The sequence below is a fragment of the Corvus hawaiiensis genome, chromosome 1, assembly GCF_020740725.1.
Source record: "Corvus hawaiiensis isolate bCorHaw1 chromosome 1, bCorHaw1.pri.cur, whole genome shotgun sequence".
Taxonomy (NCBI): Eukaryota; Metazoa; Chordata; class Aves; order Passeriformes; family Corvidae; genus Corvus; species Corvus hawaiiensis.
In genome coordinates this window covers 37,643,831-37,657,333 of record NC_063213.1, presented here as the reverse complement: position 1 = coordinate 37,657,333, position 13,503 = coordinate 37,643,831, and the positions used below count along the sequence as shown (strand labels likewise).

Here is a 13,503-nt window from a genome sequence, read left to right as displayed (position 1 = left end):
AGTGACATGCTATTTTTTTTTTTTTTTCAGTTTAGTACAATGTCAACACAATAGAAGAATATGTTCTTTATGGATATGAAGCCATGTACTTTGGCTATGAATTAAATAAGTGACTTGGTAATACACAGGTTTAATTGGAGATTGGCTTTGAATTGTGTTTAAAAGAAGGAAAAGAAGGATTTTTTTTTTTTTTTCTTTCTCTTACATAGCTTAAACCCTTTTCCTTTGTTGCATGACACGGTAGCAGGTATATGTGTCAACATAACCAAACTCCAGCGTTGTTCAGAGACTCTTACATAGTATTTTAGAACTAATGTGCAACTTCTCAAGAAAGTTGCTCTTTAGATATTGTATGGTAGTTACATTTTCACTACATTTTTTCACTTGGATTTCTTGTTAAAAAGATAACAAATACGACATTGTCAATAGTTCAATTTATCCTGTGCACACAAAGCAGGACTGTCTGGAGGTAGCTATTCAGCATCCTAGTAGGCTCAGAAACCTTGGACTAGTCTCTTTTATGACAGTGAGATCAATGCTGCTGCTGAAGCTGTCGAGTGTGTTTAGGCTGTAATAATGGCTGCACCATTATTTACCAGCAGAGTTCCAGAGACACACAGTATTTGATAAGGCTGTATGTTCAGTGAGTTGCTGGATTTAGGGAAAGGGAGAAGCACTTACTAAATGAAATGTCTAGACTCTTGTCTGCAGGAATCAGTTGTCTCTCACCTATTTGTATATTCATAACACATATCTCTAGCATCATCATTTTTCTCAGCTGTCACTTGCACAGCAACAAAGCAGCAGCAGCGGTGCCTGGCATTTATAACTACTGGAGCAGCAAAACAAAACAGGCAGTCATTCCCAATTGTACCAGGCTTCTTTTGTCTTCATGAAGGTAGAGAGGGATATTCAGTGTCTTCAATGTTTTTCGAAGATTAAAGTATGTAGATGTTTCTGTTCTCCTTCAGCTATGATTTTGAACACACCTCCCTTGCTTCATTGTTTTCAAACCTGCGGCACTGCATTATCTTTTGAATACAACGGCTGTCCACACTGTTTGGTTATGCAACTGCTTTCATGACCTGTATGGCTGCTAGTCAGACTTCACTGACAATATTTCCTCTTAGACATGCTAGACAGGGATGCACAGGAGGCACTCTTAAAATTTAAAGTACTTTCTGACGCCAGCCTAAAGCACTTAAAAAAGAAAAAAAAGTCCCCATAGCATTAATACTGTTCATGGGAGGGGAAGTAAAACTGAAACTGTATTTCAAAATGTGAACTTCTAAAATAGTTTCAGGTTACTGATACCTGTATGCACAAATAAATTCTGAAAGAACTCATTAGATTATATCCCATACATGCATTTCTGCAGTGGTTTGTTCCCCCCTCTTTAATGTTATAAGACTTATGTCATGAAGCATCTGTGACTCTTAGTATGTAACACTTCATGTCATAATTAATAAAGACTCTGTTAATAGCATGTCAAGGATTTATTTTCAGAAAGTCCTAGTATGTATAATTAGCTCTCCACCACAACAAAATGAAGTAAAAGGAGACTGTAGATGGTCATTATTGTGAGGAGTGTTTTGGTTTTCTGGTAAGCACATGATAATGATTGTAATGTAATTCTCCAGTGGAATAGAAGCTCCTTTCCTGCATCTTCTCTGAGCAAAGCCCAGCCCCTCTTTTCACCCAGTGGTATTCCAGCAGATTGTGTTGTTAGCTTTTGAACTGGTTTTAAAAAATAATGGCTTTTATAAAGAGAGTGTAATACTTTCGTGGCCCCAATAATTCATTTGCATGGTCTCACTTCCATGAAAATCTATGAATTTGAGCTTGATTTCATAGAAGATAAAGGTTTTGATTCTGCTACCAAAAAATATCAGTGGACTGCTGCATACATACAGATGTTATTAATTTCAAGGATCAAGTGTGACACAAAGCCTTCAGATATAGTTTGGGACTGCATCTCAAACAAAATCCAATGGAAGATGAGTATGTGCGTGTTAACGTAGGGTATTTTTATAGTTAGGAAAGATGTCTTGGAAAGACTGTTTCTTTGGGGTTTTTTTCCCCTTCTTTCCTATCTTTGAAGTACAGAACTTCTTAGTTAATGAACTGTAAAGTGGATGTGTCCTGCAGGGCAGTCTTTTACCTGAGAGGGCTGATGAGCAGGCAGTGGTGTTTGGACTATGAATGAAGCATTTCACATCTAGTGCACACTTAACCAGAACACCTGATCTCCTGAGTGCTGGCCATGAGTCCCTGGTCAGCTGACTTCAGATTCATCAATGCTTCTCTTTAACAATTTAAAAAAACCCAAAACATAAAAGTGTTGTTAAATTAAAAAAAAAAAAAAAAAAAAAAAAATTAAAAATCCTCATTATCCCCAATGATGGGATATTAATTTTTGTTTGGCTTTGCTAACCGGTGATTTCTGTGATACAGAACAAATAAATGATGATAATACATATAATGTCTAGTAGAGATTATACTTTCAGTTTCTGCTGAAGTGAAATACTGTCAGTTTAAATAGCCCGAGAGAAGCAGTTGATTTATTTGTGAGCTTCCAGACAGGGGAAGACAGTGACTTCTTGAGAGGAACAGGAGGCAGAGTTCGTAAGGCATATTGCCTAACACAAGGAAGGAAAAAGTGCTACCATTGTTTCAGAAGAGGCCTTGTCCTAGGCTTTAATCCTGTAACAGAAGCAGAAGCAATGAGGCAGGAAATGAATTACAAAAAATAGCATGTGAAATAATTAGACACTTGGTCTTCACATCTATCCATGTTGACTTGCCATACTAGGCAACCTTTGGAGTCCAGGATTCCCATCTTTCTTGTTGATTATTCATTTCTTGGAAAGTGTCACTCGCATGAGTTTGCTCACTGCCCCAGTTCCTTGAACTGAAAGGTGCAGGTAAGGGTTGCAAAGCAGCTGAATCCATAGTGTGTACCTGTGGATGGGAGGTACCTCTTGGCACTCTGTGAGCTTGTGCTGTAATGACTTCTCACTAACTCCTGAAAAGGTTTAAAGATGAAGCTCTGGTGTTCGCTTAATTCAGGTGAGCACATTCATTTTATCCTAAATTATCAAAAGCTACTTTGTTTTCCATAGGATGTTACCTTGGATTGAGTTGCTTGAGCACAGAGGGGTTTTTATTTGTTTTTATTTCTTCCAGTGAACACAAGGTCAAAGGGATTGAAGTAGCTTCCAGCTATGTTATGTAGTTCTAACTTGTGTGATATTCTTTAAAAGAGTTTGCTTTTGTGGCTCCTTTTTTAGTGATAAATCAGATCATAAACACCTGCAATTTTTAAAATAAGTAGGAAGAAAAATGCCTCTGTTCTCAGGTCCTCTAGAGAAGGATGAAAAATCTTTCTGAATTCCCTACAGAATAGGCAGAATTTAAATAGGGAAAGTCCTTTAACCAAAAAGCATTAATTTCAATGGAGGAATAACTCAACATTAAAATGAGCAACAGACAAAATTATTTATTCTGTAATACACCGTCTAATAACCTGAGTAACATATACTCTTCCACTCCCCTGGCATCTTTTTTTTTTTTAAGAAAGGGAAAAATGGTTTAGGCTTTGTAAGTGCTGTGGTAATCATGTTACAGTAACTTGTATAGCTGGTTTAAGAAGTTTACTTCACTGTCCTAAGGTGGTTTTTTTAATTAAGAATTGTCACGACTGAGGGAACATGTTTAGCCTGATCATTAAAGGGGATGTACCACAGAACAAAATCTTCTAGCTTCTTGTTTACCGTTAAACACTGACAAAGTCTCAATAATTTGGATATACTTAAGTCTTATAGCTGTATCCAAATGTCAAGTTAATGCTTCAAAAATTTTGTGAGTGAGAGTTTAAAAGAGTTTATCAAAGAAATAAATAGAGAAAGAAATAAGCTAGAGCCTAGTTCTGTATACTGGGCATGTTTGATTCCCCGCCCCCCCCCCCCCCCACTGATGCAGTAGAAGGGAGTTGGTTTCTATCAAATTTTACAGTAATCTCAATCTGGGAAAACTAACAAATTTTTTTCTTTTTAATGGTGATTATGTGATTCGTGCATTATTACTGAAACCTGATAAATTTTGTTACAGACACGTACTTCATCTGCTCATCAACATTGTCTTAGAAGCTTAATATGTAAGGGACCTTTTAGAGCAAACAGTTCAGTACTGACATCTTGTGAGCATCATTAAATTTAAAAGTAAAACATTTTGTCTTGGTTTTTTAAAATTTCACAAAACCACACTATTAAAATATTTCATAAGCAGCACAATGAATAAGACACAATGTTGCACATGACGATAATTCTGGTAAACCAGAAGGAGTATTAAATCTGCAGTTTCAGTCTGTATTTGTGTATACCCAGATAATTTATTTACTTTTTTTTAGCTCTGAGTAGTGTTTGTTCAAAATTAGGTAAGTGTGGTGGATAAAAACAAAATGATTTTTCAAGTTAGAGTTTATATGTTAGAAACTTGTTATGTAACCACTTGTGAGTTTAGACTGGAAAAAAGCCTTTGTTTACAATATGGGAACATTCTGGCTTGATTCTATGGGAAGGCTGATGTTAGTCATTTGTTTTGCATCATCTTTTTTTTCTGTCAAAATAATCACAGTTATCTTTTCAGAATTAGGTGTCATACTGAGTGAAGAGGAGAGCCTAGAATTACTGATTGGTGTTTATTGTAGAGATTAGGAGAGACAGAAAGGTGTTTACTCATTAGAAGAGTGTGATGGTTCACTGAGCTCCTTCTATCTTGTAGGAATTCTGTCACACTTGGATAAAGCCATGGTTTGATTCATGTATAGTCACTGTAAACAGCATTACAGCTCTACATTTTATCATCACCTGATGGTGTGCACATGTTCCTCTGAGAGACAAGCAGAGTATGCAGCCACAGTAAAGAGCAAGATTTTAAAGTGGCTTTGTACTTTTTCAGAAACTATGCCTTCTGGATAATACCATCCTTGAAGCTTGCACTGGAGTCTTGGTAGAGTTGTTTGTATGTATCTGTGACATGGGTAAGGTTACATCTGGTTTTCTTATGGTAGGGCAGGTAGATCTTAAATAATATATCTGTTGAGGACAGTGCACAGGTGAGAAAATGAGAGGTTTACTTCACTAAGCTTTACTTTGCCTTTTTTTCTGTGCCTGTAATTAAAAATAAAATATTTTCATTAGCTCTTTTTTTTCCCCATCATACCAAAAATGCATACTGCAGTCTTAAAAGTAACTTAACTAGAATTTATTTCTTCATTCATTTGTTAAAAGAAAAACTGTAAAGCTTTATTTTCTCTAATAATTTAGTGGAGAATTGCAAATATCTTTGCTAGAGCTCTTCTGACCAATGAAATATTTAGATTTTTTTTACTCTTATTTGCAAATTTTCTTCATCCATGAGTCTTACATTGTATATGATAAGTAACTTTGTCATATCATACAAACTAGCTTAAGAGCTCTTGTTATGGAAGCCAAGTTGTGTAGTATGTCCAAATTTTGTGGAAATGGATAAGTGGGCCTGAGCCCAGACTGTTTCTCCCTTGTCTGTAAGATGCTTCCTTTTCTCTTTCATCATAGTATGTCTATGTCTGTCAGAGCTCCTGCCTGGAACTACTCAAAAGGAATTTCTACTCTGCATTGCACTTGAATGTAGGCAACATTTTTACCTGTTATCTTCATTCTGTTCTCCTGTATTTCTTTTCATATTTTTAGATATTTTTGTTTGAGCTCAAATATGACACTTTCTAGCAGGAAGGATCTTACTGTTGCTTTCTAACCTGTCATTCATAACCTGAGTCATCATTATCAGAAACTGAGCTGTGATAGGAGAGAAGGAGAATTTTGGCCTAAACACCCTGTCAAAATACTTACATAAGAAAATGATTAAATGAGAAAATAAAATACACCCATTTAAAGCTATTTTATTCTTTGTATAATGAGCTTGCTGTTTTCAATTTTGGTATGAAAATGAACTTATTTCTAAATTGTAATTGTTCCATTCTGCAAACAATAAGATGGCAATGTAGGTGGAAGGAGTTTCATTTTCCAGCTGAATCTGTGTTCAGAGTTTTATTTCCATAAAGTATCCTAGAACAAAATGAACTTTTTTTTTATGGGATCTGTGGTGTTAGGTAAGACAAATAGGATGAAAGGAATAATTTAATATTTCTGAAGTTATTGGTAAAACCTCATGAGAAATCCTGGCCTCATTTACAAGAGTGCAGAAGTATTGGCTTATTGACCTGAAGCACTTGAAATAACTGTCTTAAACATCTCATGCAGAGGCTGGATTCTCCAGCTGAACTATCTGGGCACTGCAGTAATAATGTTATAGCTAATAATATACAAATGTTCAAAAAAAATTCATTTGCTGTCTCAAGAACTAGAATAGTCCTAGAATTTTTAGGACATGATAGTGATGTACTAGGGTAGCTGTGCTTCCATGTTGTTGAAAAGATAATACAGAATTATCATGAAACGGGCAACTATAGATTTCAGCATTTTAGTGTAGCCTGCTCTTCTGATTTGCTGCACCGCACTGGGGAAGCGGATTAACCTCAATCTTTTCTTCAGCAGGGAGAACAATTCACTCTTCTATAACAGATGGTATGAATAGTTCAGTTTATGATGCAAGTTCTAAGCGATTTTATAATACTGTAATCCCTCTTACAGCTTAAGAGATGGAGTAGTATACAACAACCCAGTAGGTAATCAAGAAACTGGCATTTGGGATTGCTGAAGATTAATGAAGCTTAAAGTGTTTGCCTTTGACTTGTTGATGGGAAATACTAAAATGGAAGTACTAATGGCCAGAGGGCTTTACTGGTAAATTGACCTATGTTTTCTAAAAAGGTATGAGACTCCTAATTTAATGTGTCACTTAAAAGCACATTTGACTGCATTAATCTGCACTGGGAATTCATAGAGTAGGGAGAAGAGTTGGAAGTGTGTGGGTATACTACAAGTTACCTATTTTGAGCTGGAAATCCCAGACTACATCTGACAAAAAAATTATCTCTGAACACCTACTTAATTTCAGAATGCTGCTTTTACCGCAGTTTCCTTTGTTTCTTCATTGTTTTTAATTAATTTCTTTTTATCTGGGTCTTGTTCCTGCAAAGGTGGCTTTTCTTTGTGTGTTTCTCTGTAATTCGAGTGAATTTTCTTTAGCCATGTAAATGAGGGGCTGCTGGACTAGTAAAACCAGGGTTAAGAGTTTTCTGATGGGAGGTACACTGGTGTGATGAAAGTTCACTTTTCAGCAAGAAAATAAACTGTTGGGAGTGTAGTCAACAGCAGCTGAACACTAACCAACAGTGTGCCTAGGTGGCCGAGAAGGCCAGTGTCATCCTGGCCTGTATCAGCAATGGTGTGGCCAGCAGGACCAGGGCAGTGATTGTCCCCCTGTGCTCACCACTGGTGAGGCCACACCTCAAATCCTGTGTTCAGTTTTGGGCCCCTCACTGCAGGGAAGATACTGAGGTGCTGGAGCGAGTCCAGAGAGGGCAGCAAAGCTGGCGAAGGGTCTGGAGCACAAGTCGAGGAGTGAGGATGGTGTGAAGAGTGGCTGTGGAGCTGGGTTTTTTTAGCCTGGAGAAAAGGAGGCTCAGAAGCTCTACAGCTGCCTGAAAGGAGGTTGTAGCAAGGTGGGAGTCAGTATCTTCTCCCAACTAACAAGCAGTAGAACAAGAGGAAGTGGCCTCAAGTTGCTCCAGGGAAGGTTTAGATTGGATATGAGGAAAAATTTTTCACTGAAAGGGTTGTTAAGTATTGGAACAGGCTGCCCAGGGAAGAGTTTGAATCACCATCCCTAGAGGTATTTAAAAGACCTGTAGATGTGGCACGTAAGGACACAATTTAGTGGTGAACTTTGCATTGCTGGGTTAACAGTTGGACTTGATGATCTTAGAGGTCTTCTCCAACTTAAATAATGCTGTGTTTATTTCCTCGGCACTAGAGAAGCCTGCACAGCTGGATGATGATGAGAGAAACCCAGAAAGCTGAAGTGATCTTTATGTTTCGGGAAAGGAAATTAATTCAGTAATTTTATTGTATATGAAATGTCTTATAATTTCATTCCAGAAGCTTGAAAACAATGCATCTTTAATGGTTTTCTTGTGATGTGCATGTATGAATGTTTGGGATGTCCCAGATGATGACTTAGTGAAGATGTAGCTTTGTGTGTTTGTTTTTTTTTCCAGCAGAAGTCAGAAATTAAGAAAAATACTTATCTCCTGAAAATCCAGTGTAAGCATAATACAGTAATTTTAAAATAGTTGACTGAACACATCAAAGCACATATATGACATTTTCTAAAATATTCTCCAGTATTGTAGTCTCAGCATTCTTTAGCTACACAAAAATAGTTCACAAAATTTTCTGTCACATTCTGTATTTCGTATACAGGTTAAAGGTTTTATGAAGTTCTTCCTTTTCTTACTAAAATACTGAAGTTATTACCATTAACACTGTATGGAAGCCCTGGAGAGATCAGTGTTGTAAAATGTGAGACTTCTGCCTGTACCTATTCATGTAAATGAACTCATTAAGTACACAACCTAAGCAAGATGACTATTTTAAGTAGTTAGCTTCAGTAATCACAACAGACTAGGAACTGTACTTCATATTTCATAGCTTACTGTTTTTAATGTTTCAAAGTGACTTTTCTGCAGAAACACAGGATCATAAAAAGGTTTTGGAGTATTTCTTCTACTCAATCACTGTTGTGTTTATTTCCCTCTGAGTTCAACTGGTGAGTTTTTTATGGCATTTACTCTTAAATTTATACAAATTGGAAAGTCTCCCCTAACCTTTAACAACGTGAAAGCTAGTATCCGTCTGAAGCCAGTTGCCTAGACTACTGTCTGGGCAAGTGGAATGTATAGACACCTGCAGAGAGTCATTCCTGCCTTCATTTGGAATATGCCATCTGGGGATGTGGATCCTGCTAGCTTTGGCTATGCTTGATTTATTAGATAATTAAACTTAGATGAAAGAAAATCTCATACATGATTTTAATTTATTTTGCTCAACAAAAAGGTCTTGATCCAATTTTGAGTGTCTAGTCTTTAATCTCAGGGTAATTATTATTAGTGCTTGTCTGTTTCAGTGACTCAAATACTTGGATAAACCATAAATACTGTATAGTAAAACAGAACTTATAAAATACAGGTATCTGATTTCAAGCATGTAGGCACAAAAGCAGCATTGACCTGGTTTTCAGAACTAGAGCACTGATGGTTGTGCCAACAAAAATAGAGCATGCTGACACTTTCTCAGAAACTGGTTTTCAGCATATGATCTCCAAACTCGTGCTCTGAGGTATGTGGTGATAGGGGATTGCTTTTCATTTTTCATTTCCAGGGCTATTGTCTGGCTTAATAATATTTGTCACTCTAATCTATGGAGGAAGACATGTTCGTTCCACTTTTAGTCTTGCTCTGTGTCTATGCTATGAGGCATACAGGGCTTTTTGTCTTGTGAGCTTCATAGCTAAATGAATTTTGCAGGAAAAATGAGAGATTGCTATTAGTGTTGAAGTTTTAAGAAGGAGCCATCCAGATGAGCTTGTGCTTTGCCATTCAGCACTAATCTTTCCATTTAAATCATAAATCTATGCCTTCTTGCTTGTTTTGTCATTGATCAAAACTGTGGTGTTTGGAGCAGGAGCTCATTCTGAGTCATCAGTGTACGTGCAGTGTGTGGGACTGAGGAATATGCAGGTATCTAGCTGGGCTGAATTAAAATGACCTTGTCCAGAACCCAATTAGGAATTTTATGTCAGTCACACTGCCTTTATGCTCCCACCCATCTTCATGCAGCACATGGCCCACCCCTGCACTCTGTGTGTGCTTAGGGAGAAGGCTGCTGCTCCCGGCTGGCTTTCCTCTGCAGTGAAGGAATGCTTTGCTGGTGGGCTACAAACAGCAAAGGTTATTTGCACTATTTAAGCTTAAGTAGAGAAGTGAGCAAGGGAACGCAGGTCTACTCCCTTGTGATTGGAAGCTGTGTTGGTAATAGTTCAGGATAAAAACAAAGCTAGGATTTTTGAACATGCTTTTAGTCAATTTAAAAACCTTGTTTTCATGATGGAGTGTTGTTCAGTTGTAAGCACTTTCAGCTACAAGGGTTTACTTTGCAGGTAAATATATAAAAGCAAAATGCATAAAGTAACTTTGTGTAAAGTAGATCTGTTATTCAGAAAATTGTAACAGAAGTTCATACACGTTATTGAAGAATAGATTGTCCACTGGGAAGCATCTAAGTGCATACAAGGAAGAAATATGATGCACTATAGAGGGAGTGCAAGTTTGTGCTGTAATCTCTCCCAGGCCTATTACTGACTGAGAGTTACGGCATGTGCATTTTAGATAGCAGACCTGTTTGGCATTTCTAACTTGTTATTTGTGAGCTATTGAACATCTCGTAGCAAGGGAGAAGAAAGAACATTAAAACAAGCCTAAAGCTTTGATCAGCATTGTGATTTTTAATCTTTTGTATTCAGTTGGAAGTTTTTATTGGCAAAATTGGATTTTGCAACTCCTTATTGCCTTATGGAAGAATGCAAGTGATCCCTGATCTTAACACCAGTTTTCTCCCAGTGACACAATCTAACCAGACTTGATTTCAGAAACTGCATATAAATGTTTTATGTCAAGAAAATATGTATTATATTTGAAACAAATAATGGCTGTCTTTATTGCTTCTCTGCATTTAAGAGAGACAAGTATACATTCTGAGAAACAGCTCTATGTGTAATGTTACAAGCAGCGTTATGTATTCAGAAAACTGTATGGTTTTAAATGAACCTTTTTAAAAAATGCTATTGCTATACAAATACCTAGAAAGAGGAGACACGTAACACTTGAAAACAAAATGTGAGCCATCATCCTAGGTTTTCTATTTATAGAAGTTCCTTAATGGTTGAATCTCTATCATTCTTGCAGTAAACCTGGATGCTAAACTGTTTGGAATGGGCTGGGATTGCTGTGTTGGATGCAAATGATGGGTCTTGTGCATCAGTCTTTTGGATTACACAGGGGTGGCGTATTAATTATATGAATGGCCATATCCTCACTGTTGGTACCAGATACAGAACTGAGGACTCCTGAGGCATAACACCTCAGGAGCTTTGGGCCTCAAGAAGAGTTGTTAGAGTGAATTTCTAAAGGGGGTATATTGAGAACTGGCACTTAGAATTACAGATTGATCAGAGAAGCCCAGAAATTCATCCTATTAAACATATCCTGCTGCTGACAGGGCCAAAAAGACTACTTTAACTGTGCAGCAGCAAGTTCACTTGGAGATAGCAAGTCTGACAACATTCTAAAAGTATGAAGGAGAATTTAAATTAAAATAAAGGTCAGCTGTATATATTTAAGCTTTAAAAATAATAGTCAAAGGACAAAAAGATTGAATTGGCCATGTGAAGATAAGATTGCTGGCATGGTGGGAAATAAAAGAAGGGAGAGATGAACTTTTAACCCAACCAAAACAAATTAAATCTGTGTCCCTCAAAAGCAAAGCATTGTCAGAAAAATTACCCTTACTAACAACCAAGCATGTCCTTAATGAGATCAAGGACTTAACCTCTGACAGAACAGGGTAGCAAAGCACCTCTCTGATCAATACTGTATCTTTTCATCTCTCCTTCAGTGTTATAGGAAAATTAAGTAAACCTGTGCACAATGGCATTCTTTCCTTTAGAAATGATATTTTAGTATTTTAAAGCTTGTTTTATACTTGCTTCAGGCAACACAATTTGTCAAAGAAACTCTTGCCATTTACCTGGTTTGAAAGTCTTAAGTATTAATCTTGGAAGAGTAATGATTCTGAAGAATGGCTTATATCTTCAGAAGCATCCTGGACATCAGTGATCCCCAAGTGTTTTTGCTTTGAACTGTGTTACCTAGTGCTTTTTGTGTGTGGGAGAGAAGTTAAGCAAAAATTAGTAAATGCAACATGGAAAGTTGCAAAATTACTTAAAACAAAAGAATCCTTTCCCCACAAAACAACAAAACTCAATTTCTAAAGATCTGGGACAGGATAAAATGGTGATACACGTGTGCCATCTGTTCAGTGATAGTGTTTTAAACATAGTAGCTGATTTTAAAAGATCAGGTATTCAGTAAAAAAAAAAAAGTAACTGCCTTCATGGTCATGGAAAACAAAAGCAGAAGCAGTACAGTGTTTGGAACTTCTCTAGTTTGCATCTGACATCCCTGTAAATTCTGAAAACAATCTAGATACTTTTCAGATTTGAGGGTAATATGCTTGTTCCCGTTGAAAGTGAGCAAGGTGTATGTCTGCTGACTGGTAAAGATACTGTTTCTGTCTTGAGAGAGCTTGGTATCTGTGATGCTAAAATGCTTCATCATAAAAATGGATTTTAAATTGCTATATACAGCGAAGTTGTTTTATCTAACGCAGAACCATTCAGTATTATCCAAGAACAGTAATGTTCCTCTGGTTTGAAGGGAAAGTATACTCGATTTTATTCTTAAAATGCTTGTTGTCATGCTGGAAGGTCTTACTTTTGGATATTGTCTGACTGAGAAATTTTCTTCCTGTGTTTGAGACATACTTATATTTCTTCGAGTAAAAATGCTGGATGAGATGTTAGGAAAAAAATGTAAGTAGCAAAACTGATTTATGAGCCTTTTTGTTATCTGACATGACTTTAACCTTTTGCTTGGTGTAGCAATTTACTAAGTTAGAAGGTAATTCCTTAATTGTTATGTCACAAAACCCCATATAACATCAAGTACTGCCAGATCTCTCAAGCATTCCAGGACAAGTTCTCCCACTGTATTTTTTTTAACCATTTTAAGAGTATGGAGAAGACTTCTTTTGTACATAAGGATGTGTGTGTTTAGATTAACAAGCAACACTTGGTCAAGGATATAAAAAAGTAAAAAAAAAAAAAAATCTAGGCCAGGAGGTCTTAGAGATTTCTCCTTTCAAGTAACAGCTCTTAAAGAGCTTCGAAGGAGAAAAAGGCAGGGTCCCAGCAAAGTGAAAATTTTGTTCATGTTTTGCCTGTTCACAGTGCTGTTGTTTTGTTTGTAGTTCAGATTCATGTGACTGTTGAGGGAGTCTGTTTGGATGAAAGATTTGAAATGTTGTGATCTTCAGTGATTTTACTTTTATAAACATGTCTCTTTTGAAGACATTAATTGCATTAATTGACCAGGAGTGCCTATTTTCAGATAGGCACCTGTCTCTGCACCCAGGGAGTCATCTTGTCCCTTTTGGAGACAGCAGGCTGTGGAGATGGTAAACTGGCTTATGTTGCTGTTTGGGGGCAGTGAAGCTGGCAGAGTGCTGGTGCATCACAGTCTATTCCAAGGCATGCTCTGTTTGTAGCAACAGTCTTGCCCTTATGCACCAGGTTTGCTCAGTCCTGTACATTCACATCCTTTTGTCTTTCTCTGTATACTTCTCTCATTTGTCCTGAAGAACTCTCTTTACCCACACTTAGCAC

General features: G+C 37.0%; 1 protein-coding gene across 4 annotated transcripts in view; it reads left to right on the top strand.

Moving 5' to 3' along the window:
- The window catches only part of ANO10 (anoctamin 10), a 123,359-nt gene that overhangs the window by 54,582 nt on the left and 55,274 nt on the right, over positions 1–13,503 (top strand). The gene's annotated exons all lie outside the window — the stretch shown is intronic.